A 15,360-nucleotide genomic window follows, 5' to 3' on the forward strand; every position below is an offset into this window, starting at 1 on the left:
GGTCTTCCATCTGCTATCATCCAAAGAAAATTTACATTTTTCTCACATCCTGCCCCGATCCAACCCTGTTGTTCTGCTTCTGAAACATCTTCCTGCAATCATTTAAGCTCATCCCATGTATCAGCCACTGACAACAACATTGATTAAACAGTGTCCTCTTCAGAGTAATTTGCGTATTCCTTGTTAAATGTGCAAACCGCAAGTACACAGTGGCTTGCAACTTTATCAGCAAGTCTGATTCTAATTGTGACATATTCTTTGTCACTCCTGTGAGCTGCTCTTTTAATAACTGCAATTTCTGCTGGTTTCTGCAGTGCTTCCAATAATTTTCACAAATGTTCCCCATTTCGTATTGGGGTTCCAGATAAGGCCATGAAGCCACTATGCGACCAGAACTGTCCAAACTCATGGACAGCACCAAAGCCATATTGACTATCTGTAAATATAGTCACGCTCAATGGTGCTGTCAAACTTCAAGCTGTTGTAAGGGCAATTGATTCTGCAATTTGTGCTGACATCATACAGTGAAGCCAGGAAATTCTATAACTGCTAGAATTATACAGACAGCCTAAGCTGCTCTCAATATACCTACATTGTTTCTCAGACATGAGCTATCATCAAACATCACATAATCAGGCTCAATCAAAGGTTCATTTTTTTATATCTGGTCTTGGATTGGTGCATAAGTCTGTGACATCTAGACAATCATTCTCAACTTCATCCCCATTGTAATCTTCATTCACAGGCAATGGGGTGGATGGTTTTAACATTTGTCAACACTTTAATATTATATTGGCCATTGCCGATATCTGTTGTTTGAATTTGGCAATCCTACTGTTTGTCATATACTAGGTTTCTGTAGCAAAAGGTCAACAAAGTGATGGACCATAACAGTTAAAGGATATCCCATCACTATGTTCTCACTCCTCTTGATACTAACTCCAACCACCGCCACCGATTGAAGGCAGCCAGGCTGTTCTGAGGCTACAGGGTCAAAGATAGCCAAAAGATAAGCCACAGGTCTTCTTGTAGCTCCATATATCTGAGCAAGCACTGAGAGAGTGCAGCACTCACTCTCACTGCAAACCAACACAAACTTCTTACACGATAAAGACTTTCTCTCAGTTCTAGGAAAGCTGTTGAGTACTTGTTGTCCCATGGAAGCGGATTAGGCACTGCCTCAGTAATGGCTTAGAAACTGGGTAAAAGTTCAGTATCCACTGTCTACAGTAGCAAACCATCCCCAAAAACATTCTGACTTCTCTCTGTGTTCTGGGAGGGTTCATTTGTTAGATGGTCTCAACTCTCTCAGGTGACAATTTTCTTGCTCCTTTCTCAATGATATGTCCTAAATATTGGACCTCTTTCTGGCAATATTGCAACTTACCTGGAGACACTTAGTGTCCAGTCTCAGCCAGGTGATTTAAATGTGCAATCATATCCTGTTTACTAGCTTCTTTTGTATCTGATGCCACAAGCAGGTCATCAATGTATTGCACAAGAACTGAACTGTAGTGCACCTGCAGAGATTCAAAATTATTTTTTAAGATTTGGTTGAAAATTGATGGAATCTCTGTACACCCCTGTGGAACTCAGCACCAGGCCAAAACTCTCTCTCTGAACACAAAAGAGAATAAGGACTGGCTGTGCTCATGCAATGGAACAGAGAAGAAAGCCTGAAACAAGTCCACGAGAGTGAACCATTCTATTGTTCGAGGAATTTGGAAAGGTATGGTGGCAAGTTCCGTACCATGGGACAACATGGACCAACAAAGCTGTTAATCTTTCAGAGGTCCTGCATAATTGGATGTTTTCCATTGGGCTTCTGTAAACCCATAGTCGGAGAGTTGCAAGAGCTTCCAACAATTTCTCTTTAAATCTCTTTTCTCAACATGTCTGATTACTGGTGTTGTTCCTGTAATTGATTCTGGGCTCAAATTGTATGGTGGTGTTCTAGGTTACACAACATTAGGTTTCACTGTAACTCGAACTGGTTCTATAACTTTATTCAGTCTGACATCTTTTCCTGTAAAATTCCATACTTCTGGTTTCACTGTCTCTCTTAAATTTGGAGGCAATTTGTCAATTGTTCACACTGGATACAATCCTACAGCTGTTTCTTGTTGAACCATTTTAAACTCTACATCCTCACCTTGTGTTTGGAACTCAACACCATCTGGTGTATAGTAAATAGTGCAATTTAACTTGATAAATAAATCTCTCTCGGACAGGTTTACAGGACTAGACTCATAGACAACAAACTGATGATTTTCTACAAATGAACCAATTTTTACAGGGACTTTTTCTGAAACTGGGTTCGTAATCTGTTTATTTAAAACTCCCAGAACTAATATCTTCTTTCCCAAGAGGGGTAGGTCTGGAACCTCCTCTGTTCTAACAGTGGATCGGGTGTCGAATAAAAAATGACACTTGGTGGCCATTAACTTCTCATTCTACAAATTGTCCACTCTGGTCTACCTCCAAGACTGCGGCAAGCACACAATGTTCCTCCCCCCTCAGCACTATCACTGGAAATTGCCGAAGCCAAAACTGTCATTGGTTAACATTGGGAACTGTTGAAATGGGTTCTGATTCTAAAATGGATGTGAATTTGCTTTGGGCATCTGATTAATATTAAATCTGAAACTTCCCATGTTTTGTGGCACCATATGGGCTTGCGGACCCTGCTTTATTGGAAGCTGTTTCCACAATATCACTTGCACCTGCTGGAATGGTAGATTAAGCATTTGCATCCGATTTCCTCCATGCATTAGACCATTTCCACTCATTCTATCTGGATTAAGTCTACACTCCTTCTTCCAATGCACATCTTATAACAAAGGTGACTAGGGATAATTTTCTGCTGAATTGTAACACCTAGATAATAATTCAGAACAACTGGAACACCTCTACCTCTACCATGTGAAGCACCAAATCCTCCTTGAACATTTTGAGTCTGCTTTCCTAAACCTTGCATTCCACCCTGATTTCCTGCAAATGACTGATTCTGAAAACCTTTCTGAGCAAACTTCGCCTGGGCTAACATGACTTCACTCTAACCTTTTTCTGCTTCATCTCCTGTTCATCACTGCAATACTTTGCATACCTCAGAATCTCAATCAATGATTTTCTCTGCCAGCAAATCACACTCTGGTGTATGTGTATACTTATCTCTGGTCTCAAACCAATAACAAACTGAGACATAGAAAAACCCATATTGCTCGGCTCAGGATATTCCCTTTCACTGTTTTGTTGAAACACCTGAAGCAACCAGTCATAGTAATCATGCACTGATTCTTTTGGCTCTTGTTAGGTTTGTTTAATCTTTTCCCAATCAATATCCTTTGGAGGGAACCTTGCATTTAAAAAATGTAATCACTGCTTTATATTTCTCCTTGACAACAGGAGATGGTGCATTAGTGTGAGCATTTCTCGTTGGCTCTGCCTGCAGCCATTGCACAGCAACTTTGCACTCAGCCCACAGATCATCCAATACTACAGTGTAAAAGATTGTATTCAAATCAACCCACAGCACTTTTAAAATCTTTAAAAAATCTGTCAACTTGGGCGTACCACTCTACAGGCTAGTTTCTTAATTTTGGTAAATTATTCAGAAAAGCTGCAGAATCTCCCCAGCTCCATGGTACATGAACATATGCTCCTCCTGGTATTTCCCTCAATGGATCAGCCAAAGCTTCTCCTTCATCTGGGAAACCTGTTGGTGGTTTATTATTCATCTGCCTCTGACTGTTTCTTTTTCTTTTCCCATTTGAACTCTAATTTATCAAATTCACTCCATTCACAAATTCAGTTTACTAATTCAGTAATGTGTAATCGCATCCCTAAAGAACACATTATCCCAACAACTTCATCATCCAATTGTATTCTAAAGCTTTTCTGAAATGGGATGCTTTTTTGAGATATCAACTTCACATTTTCTGACTAATTCTGTCAATTTATTATGAGCAATTGGTGCACAGCTGGTAATTTCTTTACACAAATATATCAGCGCCTTTTTTCTTGATATTGATTCACTTGCTCAAGATCTAAACATCCTCCGATGATTTCTTCCGATGATGTCTTCCAAGTCTATTTTTAAACTCAGAACATTTAATCACTCTCCTTCTCTGGTTGTGGTGTGGTGGGATTCTGACTTTCTGTCTTTTTAACCTCTGCCATTTCTTCAAACCAAGGGGGAAAAATCCCATCCTCAAATAGTCTAGTGTCACCCTGTGTTGTTGGTGTCGTAAAGACAAACTTCCTACCTTCTTCCAATGATTGAACTGTTTGTTGTGGTGTCCATGCAACAATATGTGAAACCCTGTCACTAGTGTTCCACCAACTGCTCTGTGAGCTACTGTATTTGGAACGATATTATTCAGAGAAGTTATTGTTCAAATCTCTAATGACTGTGCTGTCTCCAACCTAGTGATAGATGCAGGTACAGTTACAATTGAAGCAGCCTATAGGCCTATAGGCATCACTGTCGGAACATTCTGAGTTCATGTAGGCACAACATTTGCTATAAAAGGTTGTACAACAGGTTGTGTCATCTGTAATGATCTTTCAATTTGAATTGTATTCAGATCAACAGGGCCTGTAGCCACTGTCCCATTTGATGTTGAAGTACCCTCGGCATTTGTTACAGGGGTCACATAAGGTGGTGGACATGCGGCTAACAATGCATCTAAAAATTCATCCCCTGAATAACTTCCAGACTCTGATTTCTTTAAAGCTTCCTCATCATCTTTTCCCTATGTTTTATTCTTTTTTGACTTCTCAGGCTTGTCAGTAACAATGTCTGTATATCGCCTAGTCCCTTCAGCTATAGCTTTTCTCAATCTCTGTTGTTCCTCATCCCATTGAGACTACACACTGCTCTTTAAGTTTTATTATGGCATTTCTCTTTCACTTTAGCTTATGCTGTTTTCTCTCAAATGTTCAATGCCTTGCATTGTATGGGTCTAGGTGGTGGCTTCATCTCATAAAACTGTTCTATCAACCTTTTAATTACTCTCAGTTCAAATGTACCATATCTTGTAAAGCTCAAAGGCCTTCTGTTTCAGTGATCTTGCACCATTGAAAAAGCCACAAACAGGTATGTAACCCCACATTTGTTGTCATATTATACGCTGGTGTACCTTCAGGACGTGCCTCTTCACCTTCTCGTACCGTAATTGTTACATCTCCTCTCGCAAAGCTTTTAAAACCTTTAACACAGTTCATTTGTTTCAGAATATTCTATTTTGTTAACATCAGAATTCTTTTCTGTAATCTCATGAAAGCTTTAATACTTGAAGATTTGTTAACCAATCTCAATGCAGCACTTACAATTGACCTATAGCAGCACTGTATAAGCTCACTCCTTCCAGCAGCTCACCCTCCTTTACAATATCTCTTGTACGCACAATTTCTACAACTTTAAGCAAACACAAATAACAATCTTTGTCTCCTCTACAGAAAGAAAAATTCAACAATGGGAATATAAAGGTTTTTAAACCCTCCGACTTTTCACGCAAAAGTAATTTCAGACACACAAATGAAACCTTGACCCACAGGAAATCACCCTAATCAATGTAGCTTCACCTTTTGCACAATTTGGTTCTGCTAACACCCAACAATATTAGTACATTAACAACAGCTTGTTATAATCCCTATCTTAATCATGTAGTCAACAGAACAGCACGACCTACACCACAAATGAATAGCAGACAAGAATACCATATAAAGACTATTATATACTTATCTCAATGTCCCAGGATCTTAAGCTACATCGAGCCCAATAACCGCTTCAACGTCTTCACAATAAGCACAAACATCAATAATTCATCCAACTGCAACACACGACAATATCAACAACAATTACAACTGCAACGCATAACCCTATTAATATTCAAACCTCCAATACACCAACTGCCTTTGAAAATACAGCTTGTAAATCTTCAGTCTTCAGATTCAGAGGCTATGGGACTCGGCATTACTTATTTATAGCTCTTCTTCTCATAAAATAAACCGCACTCTGCTACCAAATTTGCTGGGCAAACACAAGGAGATGATTGACAGAGCGCTGAAACTTTTCAGACGCTTACCCCCAGTCACAGATCTTGGTAAGCCTGGGCAAAGCACTACGCTACGCTCGCGTAGTTTGCGAAGTTTGCGCTACTTCGCACTACGCGAATTGCACATAGCACAGTGCAAACATGCATAGCATAGCATTGCGTAGTGCAGCGGTCATTTTTTGCTTGCTCGCGGTCCTCAACATCAAGTTGGCGACCGCGAGCAAGCAAAATGACATCCCGGCGAGACTTTTTCCTTGTTCGCGATCAGCAACATCAAGTTGCCGAACGCGAGCATGGAAAATGAACATCCCGGCGAGATTCTCAACGCGAGGAGGTCAGGTTTCTCATTGCGAGTGGTCGCGTATGCTCGCGACCGCTCGCGATGAGAAAATACCAGTCCGCGTTGAGAAATCTGCCGCTCGAGTAAAAATCTACTTGGGCAGCAGAAAACTACAGCTCGCACTGTGCAAGATGCCGTTTTCAATGATTACACAGTGCCAGATGCTTGTCCGCACTGTGCAATCATTGAAAACGACATCTTGCACTGTGCGAACAGGGTACTACGCAGTTCGCGAAGTGCTACGCGTAGCTCGCGTAGTGCGGAGTGCACTTTGCGTAGCTTCGCGTAGTGCAACTTCGCGAACTACGCCCAGGGTTAGATCTTGGTTGAATCCATCATCAAGCTTTAGCTCACTTTGCCACCTCAGTTCAGACCCAGCTATATGCAAATCAGTCTTGACCCTGTGCCTCATGGGAACAGTCCAGCCCGAACTGTCAAGCCAGGTCTTCCCTGAATCAGAAACAGGAGTCCTGGGACCGGTTTCTGGGTAACACCCTTCATCAGCCAGGCTAGCTTGAATCCAGTGGCAAAGTGAGCAAGGGACCAATGTCTGGGCATACCCTGCCAAATTTGCTGGAGCAGGAATCAGTTTGCAAACTTTAAAGTATCTTGAATTGCCAACAAATGGGCTCATTTCCACCCTATTTGTCTGCCTCTGGTAGTATGAATCTCTGGCATTATTTTAGAGAAGAAGAGAGCAATGCATCATCTGAACTATCAGAACAATCAATAATCTAATTTTAGTCAATAAAGAGAGTTGGTATGAGTTTAAAGGGTTTTAATAATCAAAATCAAAATCTTTTTAGTAGATCATCATTATTGCAAATCACAAGATACATTCAGATAAATCTCAATAGTCAATATATGACAGAAACTTTTATGCAATATTGGCTAATCATATTAGAAGTGCATTAAAACATGGTCCATAAGAGAAAGAATCACTATTCTAAGAATCAGGTAAACATTGAATTAATTAGGACCCATAAAGCGTTCTAGTCCAAGAGAGTGAGAGAACAGCATAAAGCTTTAGCATTTGAATCAGCTCAAAAAAGATCAAAATATCAAAGCAGAAATTACCATAAAGAAAAGTTTGACAAAACTCAGTAGAGACGTAAAGCAATGTGACATAATGTCTAGGTCTGGGTAAATAGCTGGGAAAAAAGGGGAGAAGTGGTGTGTTGGCCAACTCTAGGAACACACACTATTATAAACAGCACATTTTGCAACGCTTTCCAACATGTTGCTCTTCTAGTCTTCTATCGGACAATCAGCTTCCGATGCTCTCCTGGATAACTCCTCATTAAGCCTGGGCGGAGTTTGCAAAGTGACAAAACAACGATTCCATAATTCACGAAGGTCTGTGAGCGGCAGAGTGCATTAGACTCATGCTGTTTGCGGTGATTTTGAGCGCTGGGTGTTTGTCCCATTCTGTAATATCATTGCGAATGGTACCATGCGCTGTGCAAGAGGGCGCAGCTTCTTTTCTTCTGCTGGAGTAGATTTTCTACTCGAAGCAGCAGCTTTCTCAATGCGAAAGGAAGGTTTCTCAACGTGAGTGGTAGTGACCTTCCACTATCACTCACATTGAGAAATCTGACCACCCATGTTGAGAAATCTCGCCAGCAGGTGGATTTTCCTCGCTCGTGCTCGCCAACTTGACGTTAACGAGCGCGAGCACGAAAAAATCTCGCCGGTAGGTGGATGGCCCTCACTCGTGTTCGCTGACTTGACGTTGGCAAATGAGGAAAAAAACTCAGCAGAGCGGAGTTTTTGGGAACTCTGTGTGCTGCGCGGAGTGCAGAAAACTCTGCAAACTCCAAGAACGGAGCGAAGTTCACCGCTCAGGGTTACTCCTCATCTTCTCAATTGAATACAATAGTCCATAGACAGAAATCATATGTTTGCAACTTATTTATAATGATTATGGGCTCCAGTGGAGCTTGCCTCATTCTGGCCTACTTTCTCACATATGCACTACATCGTTAACCTTCCGATATAAAGTTTCTTGCAATAGTCTATGTAGAAGTGGAAACATCCGTTTTAATGAAAAAGAACGAAAATAAATTGCAGAATCACCTCATTGTTTCCTGTTTCTATGTGTGTGTATTCTGCAGCACACATAAAAAAAGAAAAAAGCCTCAGGAGATTGTTTTTGTGCAGAAACGTATTCTGTTCTGCACAAAAACAATCCTCCTTAGAGTACGGGCACCCTTGCACCATGTTGCAAGGGTGCCTGCGTTGGCGCTAGGCAGACAAAAGGGTGCCAGTGCAGGGGAAAAGGCAGGAATGCATGGTATTAACTTAAATATAGAACATTTCTGCCCTTTCCCTGTCACACAGTGCAGCATAGCAATGTGACTTGCTGCGCCGCATAACTTGACATCAATATGGCCCAAAGTATATGGTTGTTCAGTACACTGGCAGCTTTGAATAGCTCTGCTGGTCCCATTATGGTATTTCTTATGATTATAGTCTTCCAGCTGGTTTCTACACTGATTTTTCCAATCAGAAATCTTGTGTATAGTTGGAGGTAGAGAGAAGTGGAAAGATCTGCTGGGATGGACATTCTTACTGTCATCGTATATCTGAGTGTCATTGTGAGACGTAAATGTAATGTAATGTAAGGTGGATTTGTAGAGCACTGCATAGTATAGTATCGCAGCCACAAATGCAGTACTTGATTTGGTGATGAGAAGGAGAGAGCAGGACAGTGCCATATCTACAGAGAGATGGCAGTCTCTTACTTCTCTATCCCGAGCACTGGTTCACAATGACGCTGCTGATCACCACAGTGCAGACAGTGCATAGTGCAAAATGCCATGCTTAGTCTAACATTAGAAGTTTCTTACTGTGTATGTGTGCTGTACAGTGCAGCACACATGCAAAGTCAGGAAAGAAAAAATAAATTTCCTTGATAGCACCTATTTCCAAGGAGTGTTACTTTTTGTTGTGAAGCACCATCTACTTATTTTAGTAGATAGGGTTTGCATCAGAAATCATGGGTGGTTGCATTGGAACACTCATGCACCACCAATGGAATGCCCCTTTGGCCCTAAGTAATGTAAGGAAGTGCTAGGCACTGCTTTGCATTACTTTAAATGCAATGTGCCTTCAACATTGCTCTTCTAGCTATCGGTAGCCTGTGAACTGATTGCAAGACTGGAGTCATGTGTTCTGTTGGGTGAAGGCGGACAAGAAATCTTATAGCAGCATTTTGGATGAGTTGTATTTTGCATATGATGAACGTAGGTTCGGCAAAGGAAAATAGGCTGTTGACACTTCAAGGCCTGCCTCTCCTACAGGATAACATTGGAGTTACCTTACTACATTTAATAAGTAATAACTTCTAATTGGGAGCAGGTCGCCAGATCAAGTTTGGTGTCTAAGAAATTGTGATTTAAAGCCCTCTTTAATGGTAAAGTCAGATTGTTAGTTACAATTCGGAAAATGACACTTTTAGAAAGTTGGCATTTTCTTGCCCTACTGATTTGATGCCTTGCATCCTGTTCCTGAGTCAAATGAGTAGGTATAGCTGTCAGTTGGTCTTTGTGTATTGCTCTTAGACAGAAAGACAATGGAAAGACAGGTGTTGGCAAGATGGGCCACTATAAGTCAACGGAGGGAGGAGCTGTCACCTACCCTACTTGTAAATCACAAAGGCTCTGCCTGAGCACTCTCACAAAGGGTTTGACACTGGTCTTTTGTGCCTCCAGACAAGCTGGGATCAGAGCAAGGAGGAAGGGGATGCCTTACACCTCAGGTGGGTGAAAACCTCTAGAAGCGGCCTCTACTTCAAAGTGGGCCCCAGGTATAAATATTGGACCCTTATACTCAACTCTTAAGTACAGTTCTGGACCTGTAGACTCTGCCAGAAAGAAGGATTGCTGTGCTGCTGAAAGGACTGCCACTGTGCTGCATTGCTGCCCAGAAGTACTGTTGCCCTGCTGTGCTGACCTGCTGCCCTCTTGCCTAGATGAGAAGGACTGGATCTACATCTCTAAACCCAGGACACCAGAGTGACTCCAAAGGCTAGTTGGCTGGTCTCCAGATCAGAAGCCTCAGGGACAGAAAAGGCTTCCAATAACCTTGAACCCAGCACCTGGACTCTGCCATCTGTTTGTCCTGCCCTCCCAAGTGGTGCCACCCCAGTCCTGGACCCTTGGAAATGGGCCTGAATGTGCTCTGCCACTCCATCTGTGGATTCAGCAGAACCAACTATCGCCGGCATGGAGCATCTCCCGCAGAGCCAGTGCTTCACGTCTGCTGCTCGACACATCTTGGAATCAACACATCACCTCTACTGTGTGGACTTCCCCAATGCCAGGGCTTCACATTGCAACCCATTGGAACTGCAGTTGTGCAGCGCATCTCCATGCAGGGATATCGCCTCATCCAACTTAGCCCATCAGAACCAACGCTTTTCTGGACATCTCCTTGCAAGGACATTGCATCACACTTCTCAGCTTCCTAGAACTGCAGCTGACAATGCATCTTCTCGCCTGGACCGCGTATCACCTCTGCTGTGCAATGCATCCCCAACACGGGACTCCACATCTCTTCGCAATCAGGATTAAGGTACTGTGTTCAGTGTACTTAAGTAGGTACCTGTAGCCGGCCCGCACTCCATCGCGGTCAGCCTGAGCTTGCAACTTTGCCCCAGTCCAGTGCAACCAGAAAACCATAGTTGGCACTTTGTGCTTTTTGCTATTATTTTCACTTACATGTTTAAAATTGCACATCTCTGGTTCTACTGAATGGAGTTTTGTTGTTTTGGTGTCCAATTATTTATTAAATACCACTCTATTTTTCTAATCTGGGTTGGGGCTTACTTGTGTTGTGTTTTCACTTTATTACTGTTTGAAGTGCTGCATAAATATTTCACACATTGCCTCTAAGATAGGCCTGACTGCTTTTTTGCCAAGCTATCAGAGGGTTAAGCACAGGTTAGTTTGAGGTGTGCTTGTGACTTATTACTGATAGAGATTGTGGTTGCTGCTTGAATAGGGTTTCACCCACCTCAACCAGTACCCGATTAACAACTGAGTACTATTGTTATTAGAAGAAGAGTAGGAACACTGTGTGGTAGAACATTTGTAGATCACTGCAGATTCCAAATGCACGGTCTGCTTTCACCTTTGTTTTGCTGTGACATCAACATGCACATCATGCTACGCAATACACCAAAACAAAAAACTCAATCTCAAGCATGAGGGAAGAATTTTCCTAATGTCCCAAAGTTAATTTTGAAAAAGAAAATGTTTCTGGTATATTTACATTTTCTTTTCCAGTTCTGTGGATGACCTGTTGAAGTCCACAGCACTGTGCAGGTAGTGGGGTGGATGTCAACAGGTTGTCCTTTGCCATGCATGTAGCCTGATGTCCTGTCCAACAAGAATAGGGGTTTAGTTTATTATGCGTGATTAATAAAAACCGCTGAATACACGTATCATTACAAATTCATTTACATTATGCAAAGCAGAATAAAACAGTGTTTAAAACCATCGTAAAATGCAACATATAAAAAATTCACGATTTAGGGCCTATGCAACTCATCAAATTTAAAGTTCCTGTGCATCGAGAGGTGGACTAACAGGAATCTTCACAAGTTGTGCAACAGTAAATCCATGGCCCAGTTATGTTGTTATTCAATGTCCGTTTGCAAAGTGCATTTAAATCTGTCTGCCACTATGTCAAAAAAAAAAATGTAAGTCAGCAGTTTAGCTGTGTTTCCACTGGGTTAAAGAACAGCTTTACTGCCTGCCTGCAGGCCCTAATGCTGCATTGTTTGAAGTAAGGTGCATCTTCTGTCATTGAGGATGGGGCAGAGGCAGATGACGTGAATGTTTCCTTTTTTGCAAAGGCGGCAGGTCTGCTGCCCTGGTCTCCTTTTCCAGGGCGGCAGGTGCGAAAGAATTGGTAAGATGCCAAAGTGAAGCATCAGGAATCTTTCTTTGATCCTCATTTTAACTCCTGTTCTTAGATAAAATTGCGGTTTGAGGACTTTGTAGTCACTGAGCACTGTCCAGCCATGAGCTATTTTGGCCAATATTTCCTTATCTTCCATAATGGATATCATTCTTGTTGCTTTTGTTACAATATTTTTGAAGCTCTGGTGATCTGTAGGGGTTTCCCACAGGTTGGTCAGACCCAATCTTTTTAGGGAGTCGAACAAGTACTCCCTGGCAGGTGATTTTCCACTAGATGACAGCTCGTTCCAGAGGTGTGAATTTAAGGATCCTGCCTCAGCGCCTCTGATCTTGTGCCAGCTTTTTTATATGCACCCCTCCTTTCCACCGATTGTTTTTGTAGCTCAAATTCTAAACTTATTTGGGCAGGTGCCACACAGTTTGGTAGATGGAAAGTTGCTCTGTACATGTTAGTGATTGCTTTGTCCAAGTTCACAATGTCTTTCCCTTGCATTGATTTGCTCCCATACGTTAGCACAGGTAGTAGTTTTGCTCGTATCACCTGTAATAAGGGATCTAGGGTTAGGTCTGGCAACACTTTTCTCAGAGGCTTCATTGCTAAATAGCTTTTTGTACCCTTCCTGCGCAGGGTCTCCAGTTGGGGTTTGTACGAGCCTGTGCCGTCCAACAAGACTCCAAGATATTTATAGTTTGTTACCTGGTCTAAGCGATGCCCGTCCAAGTACCAATTGATCTTTTTCCTCTTATGGTAATTCACTGTCATAATTTTTATTTTCTTTAGATTTATATTTAGGGCATTGCATTTTGAGAAGCTATTAGTTGTATTTAAGAGATGTTGCAGGCCAATAGGGGTCCAACTTAAAAGCACCAAGTCATCTGCATTTAACAGGTTGGACAGCGATGTTTTCCCCAGTTTCGGGGCATGGGGTGTACTCTTGTCCAGTTCCCTGGGGAGGTCGGCCTTCCCTGGGGAGGTCGGCCAGGAAGAGATTAAAGAGCAGGGGTGCTAGAACGCATCCCTGCTTTAGAATTTGGGAGGGGGTGATTCACCTTGAGAGGTGCGTCCGTGCTCCTAGTTTGATCTTAACCTAGGGGTTAGTATGTAGCAGTATCACCTGGTTTAAAAGGGGATTCAGTATCCCCATTGTTTCAATTTCTGCCATAGTTTCATGCGATCTACGTGATCGAACGCTGCACTGTAATCTATGAAGCATAGGAATAGAGGGTAGTTTGCCACTTTAGCCGCATCCGTCAACAAGAATGGACAACAAGCTGCAGGGATATGATTGCCACATTGAACTAACTTCATTGTTCCATGGTCAGAGGGTACTTCCCCAGTTCCAGACCACCCTAAGGATAGTAGACTTCTGGGACTGGAGAACAGTGAAAAGCACAGTGGCCAAAGAAAGGCGGCTAGAAAGGGTAATTTTACAGCTTGGTATGGATAGCACTAGCTAATCCTATATGTAAACTTTGCTCTAAAAATGGCAAAAGGCTTTGTCCCTTTCTAGGTTAGCGTGGATGGCACTGTGCTAATTCTATGCTTAAAAGCTTTGCTAAAATAAACTGACATTTGAGGTGAGTAGATTCAAGGTGTCGCTGGTGCTGGAACTACCCGTGTTCACTGAAAAAACAAAGGTTACAAGGATGTTATAGTTAAGGTCAGATTATACGCATACAAAACCATGCAAAATTAGCAGTTATAGGTACCTGAGCTAACTACACTTATGCCCCCTGCAATGCACTGCTTATTACCTACCTCACATATTACATCGCACATGACATGGTCAGTGACTTCACTGATAAACTCTCAACTGACATCACTTGGGCGTGAGTGTTGTGTACAAGTTTCTGACACTGAACAATATATACTGATCTACTGTATAAGTTAAATTATTATTCTTTCTGTACTACTGAGTGTCAGTATTTCTAACATTTATCATCTGAACTATAATCCTGTTTTTAAAATGGGTGTACTATTTGCTGCTGATGTATGTGTATAGTAGTGCTTTGCAACAGTCTAAGCTCTTCAATGAGACTTCACTCCACAGTGATGGCTAAGTATAGTTGTGTTTTACGACATACTGACCACTTTGCCTAGACCTCTCTCTTTTGTGATGAACTAGTGTAGTAGTAGTTTGCAATAAATTAATCTGTTCACTAAGACCTCTCTCTAGGGTGATGGATTAGTGTAGTAGGGGTTTGCAACAAACTGACCTCTCTCAACGTTATGTTATCTGATGTACAAGGGGGCGAGCATGAGTTCATACATAAATATAGAGATTCACGCTATTTTTAAGAAGTAAGGCTTAAGACTTTGCAAAGTTTTGCAGTAACTTGGTACAAAATCAAGAGAGACTCTAATATAAACTACTATAGTGGACTGGCCCCTGTTTGGGACTCCCCCGCTCCCCGCAGTGGTCAAAAGATTGCCTGTCTCATCCTCTGAAAGAAGCAGGGATAAAAACTTGGGTCAACTGGTGGTCGATGGAGTATTGATTTCCTGGGAGGAGGCCCAGGAGATAGCGGATGGGCAACTGTCAAAATTTAAATATCTTCAAATTAAAAGTTGGAGCCTCACGGATGGGCTAAGCACAGGACAATCTAATGTACTAGAACCCTCAATAAAATCTGAAGGATCCCATGGAAAAGAGGTGTCAAGATGGTACTGGAGCCTAGTGGAGAGTTTGGATGGTGACTTTAATCTGCCAGCAACACTGTGGGAAAAGAGCTTGCCGGGAGAGCAGTCCACAGACTTATGGCAAGTATCTTGTAACATGCTATACTCCACAGTACGTGCTGCTAATTTAAGGCAGAACCACCTCTTTTGTCTCCACAGGGTCTATTGGACGCCATGTAAGATGGCAACATTTGCGAAAGGTGTCACGCCAAGGTGTCCCAAGTGTGGGGAAGAAAAAATTAATGATGAACATATGTTCTTGGATTGCCTGGTACTACGAGATTTTTGGCAGGATGTGAGTAATACGATTCCTTTAATACTTGGAGATCCGATCCAGGTAAGCAAATCCCTTGT

The sequence above is a fragment of the Triturus cristatus genome, chromosome 1_2 (genome assembly GCF_964204655.1).
Source record: "Triturus cristatus chromosome 1_2, aTriCri1.1, whole genome shotgun sequence".
In the NCBI taxonomy this organism is placed as follows: Eukaryota; Metazoa; Chordata; class Amphibia; order Caudata; family Salamandridae; genus Triturus; species Triturus cristatus.